We start from the raw sequence: 10,395 nt of genomic DNA on the forward strand, positions 1-10,395 counted from the left end.
CTTGCAACCAGCAACTAGCTACGTGCAACGTGCAGCATGCAGCATGCAGCATGCGGCGTGCCCCTAGAGCTGCTGCGTCACATTTAAACGTTTAATGATAATTTATGAATGTTGTTGTTTTTTATTGCAACAACAATGCCGTAAACCAATAAATCTTAAGGATCACATAAATCTTGGCGCTAACTGAGACGGCGACTGCAGCGCCAGCAACATCAACATCAGCAGCAGCAGCAACGTCCGCAAAACAGAGCAACTTCCACTCACAACTTGCCACAAGTCGCAGGGAATCATTGACCAATTGGCCAAAACTGATATACCCTAATAACCGAAACGCACACACAATTAGCTTGGCCGATCAGGAAGTAAAAGTTCAGAGGGGTGATCACTGCCCACTGGCCAAAAGGGTGAGGGATACTAATAAAGTGGTACAGGTGCAAATGATTCGTATCTGGTATAGCTAAGTGGAGGTAAATTCATTTGGAAAAATATACTTTTTATTATATATGATAGTTTTACAATATGTATAATAGAAGGTGTTGTAAAAATAATATAAAAGGTGTTCGTCAATATAACTCTTTTTACATTTCCGCCACAGGTGATAAAAATAAGTGTGATGAAAAAAAATAAATAATTGATCAAGATGAAAACAATTCTACGCAATGTTTGAATGAAACTACTTATAAATAAATAACAAAGAAAGTAAGTGGGTGTTGAAATGATTATAAAGAAAACCCATCAATCAAAGAAATCTTATGTTTAGATTTCTGAGGGATAACTTAAGGTTTTATTTAACGATAATAATTTTTATTTGTTGACTTAATATATATTAATCATACGATTATTTTTAAAGAGAGAAAAACTTGAAAGCTGTTAGGATTTTAAAGTTTTAATTAGATTTTTTGATATTATTTGATAATGCAGATTGATAATTTTCGATAGAAAATAGTTACTCAATGTAGGTACAGTCCATTTTTACTAACAAATTGTTAAAAGAAAAAATATATCTAACCCAAAATATTATTGTAAGCATGAGTTACTTCATCCCATCTTTTCCCTTTGTATTCCCTAGTAAAAATGCTCCGAATTACCCTTGATTTTTGTAGCTGAACCAAAGCAGTTTCTAACGCTCAAAGGCACATAATGGATCTGAGTTACCCCGTCTTTCTGAAGGATATAAACAATAATTTGGTTCACTTGATCAAACGGCGGGAGTTGCTATTGACAGCTGCAAAACCTTGACGTGGCTGCCTGGCTGGTGGTGCGTGATTTGAGCGGTGCGATGTGGATGTGGATGTGGATGTGGTGCAGTGGTGCACTCCTGCGGTGCCCGGCTTTGTGGTCTTCTAATGTGTTAATAGGAACCATCGGTGGCTGTGGATTCCGCGACTGCGGCTGCGTTTGCGACTGCGACTCTGGGGGAGATTGCTCAATTGTTTTTGCTTTTTAGAAAGGCCTCTGGTGTAGGCTAATTTTTTTGCCCCGCTCGCGAGTATTGGATTTAATTTAATTTTTGTGCTTTTCATGCTTCGTTAACATATTTTGCTTATAAGGATTTCCCGCGAGCAGCAAAAAGAAATCACAACTGATCAGTGAACATGCCGCCAGGCAGCATTTGTTGCCGCCGCTGCTGCTGCTGGTGCTGCTGCGGCTTCATTGTTGCTGCAGGTGCATGTTGCCCCAACAATGCCATAAATTGTGACATTGGTTTTTGCCCACCCCCTCTTGTCCGGCACTCTGAATGCCCCCCTATAAATATATATATATATATATATCCCCCAGCTCGGAGATCTGGTGACCAACAGCAAAAACTTAAACCTGGCTAATTCTTTTTTGTAGTCCAGAGCACTGCAGGGGCAAAAAAGCTTAGAACGAGTTTTGGCATTTACGACTCACTCACTCTGGGATCTGCAGCCACCCACCCCCTCTACCGGTGCTCAAGAACCCCTTCCTATCTCCACCCCTGCCACCAGCAGACCCCCCTCCAAAATGCGGCAGTAGCCAACTGCCACCGCCGCTTTTTTCTGTTCTCGTTGTTGTCGCTTGCCGCATTATGTTGCTGCTTAATTGGTTATAAATTAATTAAACGTCGATTAATAATCCGGCTTCTTGTCAGTTAAAGCCGCCGTCGTCGCCGTCGACGGTTGGTTAGTTGTAGGTTCTGGGCTTGGGAACAAGAACGCTGCGGTGGTAGCAGCAGAACACCGAGAGAAGTTTTTTTACGGAAATAAATAACTTAATTTAAATGTTAAACATATAATACATTTTATAAAAATTATAAAATAATGAAATTAAATAATTATAGTAAGGGGAGTTTGTATTTGTGTGATTGGTTACATAAGTTTGTTTTAACATAGGATAGTTAAGATCCAAAAATATTTAACTAACTAAAGTTTTATTAATTTAGTTTGAATTTTAAACATGTATTTCATATTTTTAAATTAATTATACCAAGCAAAAAGATTTTTAGTGGACTTATGAGGTTATTAGGTTATAAAGTTTCAATAAAAAGATAGGGAATTTGGATGGAACTTAATAATATATAATTAATAAAGTAATTAACTAATAAACCCAATACTTACTTACTTACTTAAACTATATGTTTTGAAATCCTTGATGATTGCCTATTTAAAAAATCAATATAAGATTTTGAAGATTTTTTATTCTGTAAATATAAATTGGAGTCATATTTCAAAAAGATAATGAGTGTTCGAATGATTACAAGAATAGATATTTATGAAGCTTTTTATTTTGTTATTAAAATTTGATGGTCAAAAGATAAATATATTAGAGTAACCTAGCATGCTTCTATAAATTTAAGATGACTTATTCGGTAGTCTCATTATATCATTATTATTATATTATTCTATTTGCCAGACAGTTTTCTCTCTGCAGCGGCAACAATAACCATGGGCAGTGTCCAAGTACCAGCTTAGGTCTCACACACACTCGTGTGATGAGTTGGCAATAATGAACTTGTTGTTGTCGCTGGCTTGAACTTTGTGTAGAAGCCAGAACGGCAGCAACAGCAACAGCAGCAGCAGCAACAACTTGAGCCACAGCAGCAACATCAGCAAGCACAGCAGCAACAAGAACTCATTAATGGGACTAGACACCGCGTTGGACCCGGAATATCGGAGTATCTGAGTATCTGAGTATCTGGCTATCCGAGTATCTCAGTATCGATGACCATTTGGGCGTTTGGGTTCAGCAACTGCTGTCAGCCGCTTGTCAAGCGTTTCTTTTGCTCTTTGGCAACGGGCGAACAAAATGAACAAAAAGGTTACGGGTTAACAGCTGAAGGGAAATATGAGAATTTCCAGCTACCAATTCAATAATTGGAAAAACATCGATGCCATAACTGAAATGTTTGCTCTGAGTGCGCCAACAAATTAAAATAAATTAATTATTCAGTGAAAAGTTGAACACGAACATGGGGCGCACTCACTGCAGACTGCACTAATAGATGAATTGTAAATGAGTCGTTTAAGGAACCAGGGCAGATGATGAAATGGACGATGAATTCGTTTGCCAGACAATTTGTACAGAATCTTGTTGAACTAATTGAAGGCCAAATGGGTATCGAATGGGGAGGGGCGGAAAAACATTGCGTGAAGATGAAGGTGTGACTAAGGTATTTACTTGGGAAAATGGAGAATCATATAAGGCGGGACTAAGTAAGTAGCTGTAGATAAAGAAATTTTATTGGAAAAAGTGCGTTACGCATAATGGTTTTTAGGTATTTTTACCGGTATTTTTCGTCCCGCATTACTTTTACTTATTTTCTTTTACCAATCATCTTTAATTATTTGATATGGCCAATTGAATTGATTTTTATAATATCTTATTAATTTTTTTTTGAATTTGTAGATTTGTTTTCAAATGAAATTCGGCTTTGAATTAAAAGTTTAAAAACACGTTTAATATTTTGTATTAATATTTTATGACTCTGATGATTTTTAACAGCTTAACATTAATAATTAATAAAATATTGAAAAAGAGAATCATGAAATCTTATAGTATTTATTGGCAATTCAGTAAGTTTTTAAATTAAATTATTTATAGGTACTCAAAGAAGTATTCGCCTAGCATTTCAGATATTGTTTATTTACGAAAAATTTCTAACTCGTAAAGAATATATTTTCTTAAAATCAGTAAAATTGAATAATGAATGAAAAATGTTGTCTATAATTTAAAACCTCGGCATTCTATGTACGAACTTCCAACTTTTGTTAGCCTTTTTCATGGGTTTTTGACATCTGGCCTTTATAATTCCACCTGTTCTTTGACTCTCACTATCTGGCTGGCCTTCCCATTTGCGTTTCCCCTCGAATCTGGGCACTTCACCCAGTTTTTCTCCACAAACTTGGCATTCCCTTCTGTTCTGGCATCTCCATCACCTGAGGCTGCTGAACACTCTAATCTGACAGGTATTTGATTTGATTTACCAAATAGAGAGGGACGGCGAGAGGCCTGCTAGAGGGAGAGAGAATGTAAATATTTACACCCTATTGTTGCCCGGTGCTCTGTGTATTTCGTATTTGTAGTTCATTTCAGCACTTCACAACCACATCCACATCCACTCGAGGCGACATCCAAGTGATGCCTTTTGTTGATCGAGTGCTTGCCACGCACTTCACTCTCTCCGTCTCTGTCTTTGGCAGTGGTGCCGTCTCTTTCGCGCCCATATCCATGGTAGCGGACTTTGGTGAAGTGCTACAGATATTCCAATGCTACTTTACCGTTCACGAAAAGTGTTTCTCGAATGTCTTTCCTTTATATTTCGGGGTTTCTGTTGGGCAGTGGCGATTAAATCGCGGTCCAGCCCCGAAGAAGGCCACCGAAGATTTGTGCACTGAGAAAAGGCGGAAGTGCCTTGTAGGTATATTCATCGAACCCCTGGTCTGCACTAAAAAAGTATGGTTCTTTATAAGAAGTTTTTTCGTAAATAAAAAACTACTGTGATTCTTTGAATAAACGGTAAGTATACTTTTACTTTCTGGTAATATAGTTTTTAACCGTTCTATATGTGTATACGTTTTTTGGTAACTAAAAGAATGGATTCTTTACTCTAACAACCAAGTATTTTTTATTTATTCTTATATTGTTACCCACAGCTTATAAAATATCTACTCTTTACTAATCTCCAGTAATTTTACTTACAAATTTAACTAGAACTTAACCTTAATCCTTTAATTTTTTGAAGATATTTATTCATTATAAGTTGTATCTTGTTTTGTTTATTTGTATTATAAATTATTATCAGTTCCCAATTTGAGTATTTTTTAAAGTGCAAAATGATTTAATACCAACGTTAATAAGAATGTATCCTTTAAGAACTCAATGTTAGCTTATGATTGCTTTATTGGTTGAGACACCGGCTATCATATCTCAAAAATCAGTACTATCATTTTGAACTCCCATTTCTCTTTGTGCACCACCGAAAATCTCCATTTCCCCCTGTTGCGAAGTATCTTTTGTGTGGGCAAGTCAAGTGCCGAATGCCCGAATGCTCTTCAACTCATTGTTAACCCATAGACGGGTCGCGTAATGATCCAGAAAACGTCGGCGGCAAAGGCTTCTTTCTCACGTTTAGCGCCTGGGCCTAGGCAATGGCCAAAAACAATTCCAGGCCAGGCTAACAAGTGACGGCCATTCGGCCAACACACAGATGCAAACGCACACCATCTCCAGCTGGGGAAAACACGAGCTGTAAAACGTCAAAATATACGAGCACAGAGCGATTTAAACTGTCAACGTGGCCGTAAACATTGTCAGTGGCAAGTCGGATTTTCGGGGTGGCAGGGGGCGAAAGGGGCCTCTGGCCAAAACTGGAACCATGGAGATACTCGGCTACTTGTTGCCTCAAATTTGCTTATGAGCAGGCCAAAACAACCGGCCAGGCGAACTCCACTCTGCAGTCGAAGTAGAAGTCGAAGTCTGTGGCCCGGTCTAATGTGGCTCGTAAATCCTGGCCAAAACGGCCGAACAGGCAGTGGGGTTTGCTAGCCCCGTTTTTGGCCCGGCCTGATGGATGTTGTGATGCGGCTGGGGCGGCACTTGGCCAGATTTACGCCCCACAATTAACGTTCTAATCGGCTCAATTTGTTTGGTGTGCCAGGGAGTGGGGAGCGGTAAACGGGGAGCTGGAGCGCAAAGCAGGCAGATAATCAGCCAAAACAACCTACAAGTCAATTGAAAGTGTCAACCTGTTGATAATGCTGGCGACGATGGGGAAATCCAACAATTAATTTCAGCGTGTGCATACAATTAGTAGAATAGCCGCTTTGATTCCGGCCGAAACTAGGAAATTAGTAGGTTGTATTCATTAGGTCCTCGTAATTAATATCTAGTTCGTACATAAGTGACTAATTGGCACAATAACAACAGAACTGAACTTGTCAATGCTGCCAAAAAACTTCAAACTAGTCTATAAAACAGGACAGATCAACCCAAAAAAGTGGATAAAAGGATTAACAAAAATTAAAACAGTACCTAAAACAAAACAAAAGTATATTCTTTTAACTGTTTACTTATACCATCCATTTCGTATATCATATATATGCATTGAATAGCTAATTTAATTATGTAATGATCTTCTGTTCCTGACTCATCTTCTTAGCGTAAGCATTTAACCACGTTAATTTATTTAAAAGTATGCGTAATAATATTGAAATGAGAAAAATGGACGAATTTCCGGAGAGGGAATGTTTGAAATTCTTTCCGGATAACGGACAAAATGGCAGCACTGCAGTAAAATACTTTACAGCGTTTCTACATTTATCTTACTTTCAAATGTAGAATATACGTTTTTAGTGGCGCCAATTTGGTATATAGCGTAAAAGTTTGGTAAGCTGTAGACTTTATTAGGTTGAGCTTTCGATTTTTACCGTACAGAGGGCGTCGTAATATTCTCGTTTAGATTAAAGACTAATTTAAGTTTAATGTTAATTAAAAGAAACAGAAGCTTAACTGAGAAATTAGGCTCATACCTGGATGATCTCTTTACCAAGATCTTGTAGTAGGATAATTAGATGTAACTCTTCTATGGATATGTATATGTAGGTATAACTACACTGTGTTAATGTATATCAAATATTATTCGAATTAGCATCTAATAGCATCTAGATGTATTTCCTGTTGAAAGTGGACAATCTGGAAATTCTGCCAAAATATTAAGTATCGAAGTTGATCGCAGTCAACTTCAAGTAATAAATTGCTAACAAGATGCGAATTTGAATTTGATAGTTCATACTACTATAATCCTTACATGGATTTGCAATTTTGGAAAACCGGCGACACCTCAGAAAAACACTTTTCAATCATACCTAAAATAAAACGGCAAAACTAATCCCTTCTTGCCAAATTCTTAAACACTCAATTTCGGTAACAGACCTCTAACAGCGAAGCCCAATTCTCCACTAATTTCTAGACTGGCCCTTTGTGAACTCATTGCCGTTAAACAAATAAAAATAAACTAAGCGTAAATACTTAAGAAGAGAACAAATGCCAGGAGTGGAGTTTGTCCTTTGTCCCGAAACCGAAGTTGCCCCTTGACCTTTCGCAGGGCTCTATTCCTCTGGCGAGTTTTCCCTATTTTGGCCTACCAAAAGCATTTTGGGTGGGTGATAAACTTTAAATTGTCCAGTGCTACGTGCCCCGCATGCGGAGTTCATAAATCCAAGCGCTAAATGTAAACATCAACAGTTGCCCGGCTCCACTAAAAACAGCAAAAACAAGGCAAAGCACCAACAACGATGGCAAAAACTTGCAAAGTTCAAACACAAACTAATGCAGCAGCAAAAGCAGGAACAAAAGCCACGCGACCCTCGCCCGCCGCCCTTCTACCACCCACTAGACACCCGCTTTTCACCCACTCTCTCTCCTTTTGACCAAGCCACTTTCACCGTTGTTATTGTTGCCATTCTCGCACTGGTTATTGTTGTTGCTGGTGTGCTTAATACGCGATATCCAAATGTGTGTGTGGGTGCACAGAGAAAAACATAAACTAAGTTTTTGTACTTTCTTTTAAATCCCTAGATATGTTTTTGAAATTCAAACCATATATTTTAGTATACTTCAAAAGTTTTTCGTAAAAGTGTCGTATTATTTTTATTGTACATTAAAAATGTACTTAATGTATTATTATTTAAAGCAGTGGCGTATACATAAATTTTTTAAGGGGGGCTTAAAAACATTTCTTTTATTAAATTCTTATAAATACATTAGATTTCGTTGTCGAAAGGCTCTATTTGCTTATTTTGATTAAAAAGTTTTAAACTCATTTCCAATTTTTTAGGACATCCCTGAGTATAAATTATCTCGTTAATAAAATTCGTCAGAAGGGGTTGCAATTCCATAAACTTATTTTCAATATTTGTTTTAATTTTTTAGACATGAAAATACATATATTACTTATTTTTCAACGAATATCAGTGATTACTTTCATATTTCCAAAAAAAAATCTGTGTAGATCGCAAATTTTTTTTTTTAATTTTCATACAGGCTTCTAGTTTTCCCCAGTGCATGTGCGATGTGTGAGTGTAGGTGTTGACCGTTTGGGCTGTTGGCTAGAAGGAGCATGCTCCTTTGGCAAGTCCAGCCATGGAAGCCGAGTAAAATAAAATAAACTTGAGTTTTGTTTTCGTTTGTCGTATAAGCAATGGCTTAAAGCTTTGCCAGGCTTCCGCCCCCCTCTCATCCTTAACCCAAACGCATTTGGCCAGTGGTAATGACCTCCCAGCACACACACTTACACACACTCGCACACACGAGGGATTGTTGCACTTGCCAAGGGTTAAGTTTCGATAATTATGGATGCAAAAGTGGAGCACAAAAACGAAACTGGAAGTGTACAGCAATCCACAGAGCAGTGAATGTGTGGCATGCCACTCTTAAAGTTGTTTACCTTTTTTCAGCCTTTGCATATTCCCAATTGAGTCGCAATTTAATTGGTCTACTAAAATAAAAGTCAAGCCACTTTAGGAAGAGGGGAAAGGTTTTTTATATAACTTCATATGCTATAAACATTGCACATAAAATGCAAACCCCCAGAGAATTTACAAGTCTTGGGATAAAAACCAAATCGCTTTAAAAATGTCTAGAGACAAAATAAATGTATTTTTATTGGTTTTTTAAATTTTCTAGTTTTGATATATTAACTAAAAATATTATTTAACAATGTTACAATCATCAAACACTTATTTTTCATTTTTTTAAGTTTTTCCTACGCCGTAATTTTTAAATCAATGAAAGTCGATTTGGTAATATGATAATATATAACTTAAATTATCCTCTAGACTGCTTAAATTTAATTAAAATAAAAAGGAATTTATTGCAACGGAAATGACGTATTGGAAGCTAGCTTATTATGACCATTCCGCATTTAATCGCCTATCGAAGTGAAAATAAGCACTATCTTATCTTCACACTGGATTGGTTAGATGAGTCCCATTGCTGAAGTGGCCAATTCAATGAATTACGACTTTATCTGATCTATAGATGGCCAGACGATTTAATCTACGAGTGCCTTAAATCAAGTTGAACAACTTGTTTTGTTTATACAAATCTAGGTAATATTGATTAATTAGGTGGGTGCTAAACATTTTCTGCAGTAACAGCTAAACTGGTTGTTTAAGCAGAAACACACAGAAATTATTACTGTTCTTTAGTGTTCATTTTAATTACATTTTAAACTCCAACGAAATCAAGAAATCCATTTCTTTACACAAAAGCCAATTAAAGTAACATTTTTTGTATTTTACGCAGAATCTTATATTATTACATTCCTTTTTTGTAAATTTTCAATATCATATTTATTATTAATTATGCAATGTTTTGTCGTGTTAATTAAAATCCCATCTGCATAGTTTCAATACCTTTTAAATTTCAGGCAGTCCCTTTCGCATGAATTTCCCTTCATTTCATTGTTTTTCTAATTGACTGCTGACCCAGAATCATTGTAAAACACAACATATATTTCCTTTGTCTTGAATTGCAATTGAATAATCTAGCTAACAGGTGTCCACTCCCTTGATAGTGTCTTCATTGTGTCCAACTATATATGGTTATGTCTGCGATTGGGTTCGGGGAACTCCATTTGGAATTCCCCTTAGGCAAACAAATCCAAGGACTCCGAGGTGAAAGGAAATCTCCGCCTAATTTAGACAGTGTTTACAGTAAATATGCAAACAGACCGCTAAATTGGCATATAGCAAACAAAAATCGAAGTAACAAAAGCGGGATGGGGTGGTGATGGGCTGGAAAAACAAAGGCAAGGACACACGTGTAAATTGAGTACACTTGAACCTGAAGTTGATTGTTGCTGCTATTGGCTGTTGGTTCTATTGTCACTTGGCAAACATAAATAATCAAATATTGTGCAAAGCGACAAAAATG

The sequence above is a fragment of the Drosophila suzukii genome, chromosome 2R (genome assembly GCF_043229965.1).
Source record: "Drosophila suzukii chromosome 2R, CBGP_Dsuzu_IsoJpt1.0, whole genome shotgun sequence".
NCBI classification, from domain to species: Eukaryota; Metazoa; Arthropoda; class Insecta; order Diptera; family Drosophilidae; genus Drosophila; species Drosophila suzukii.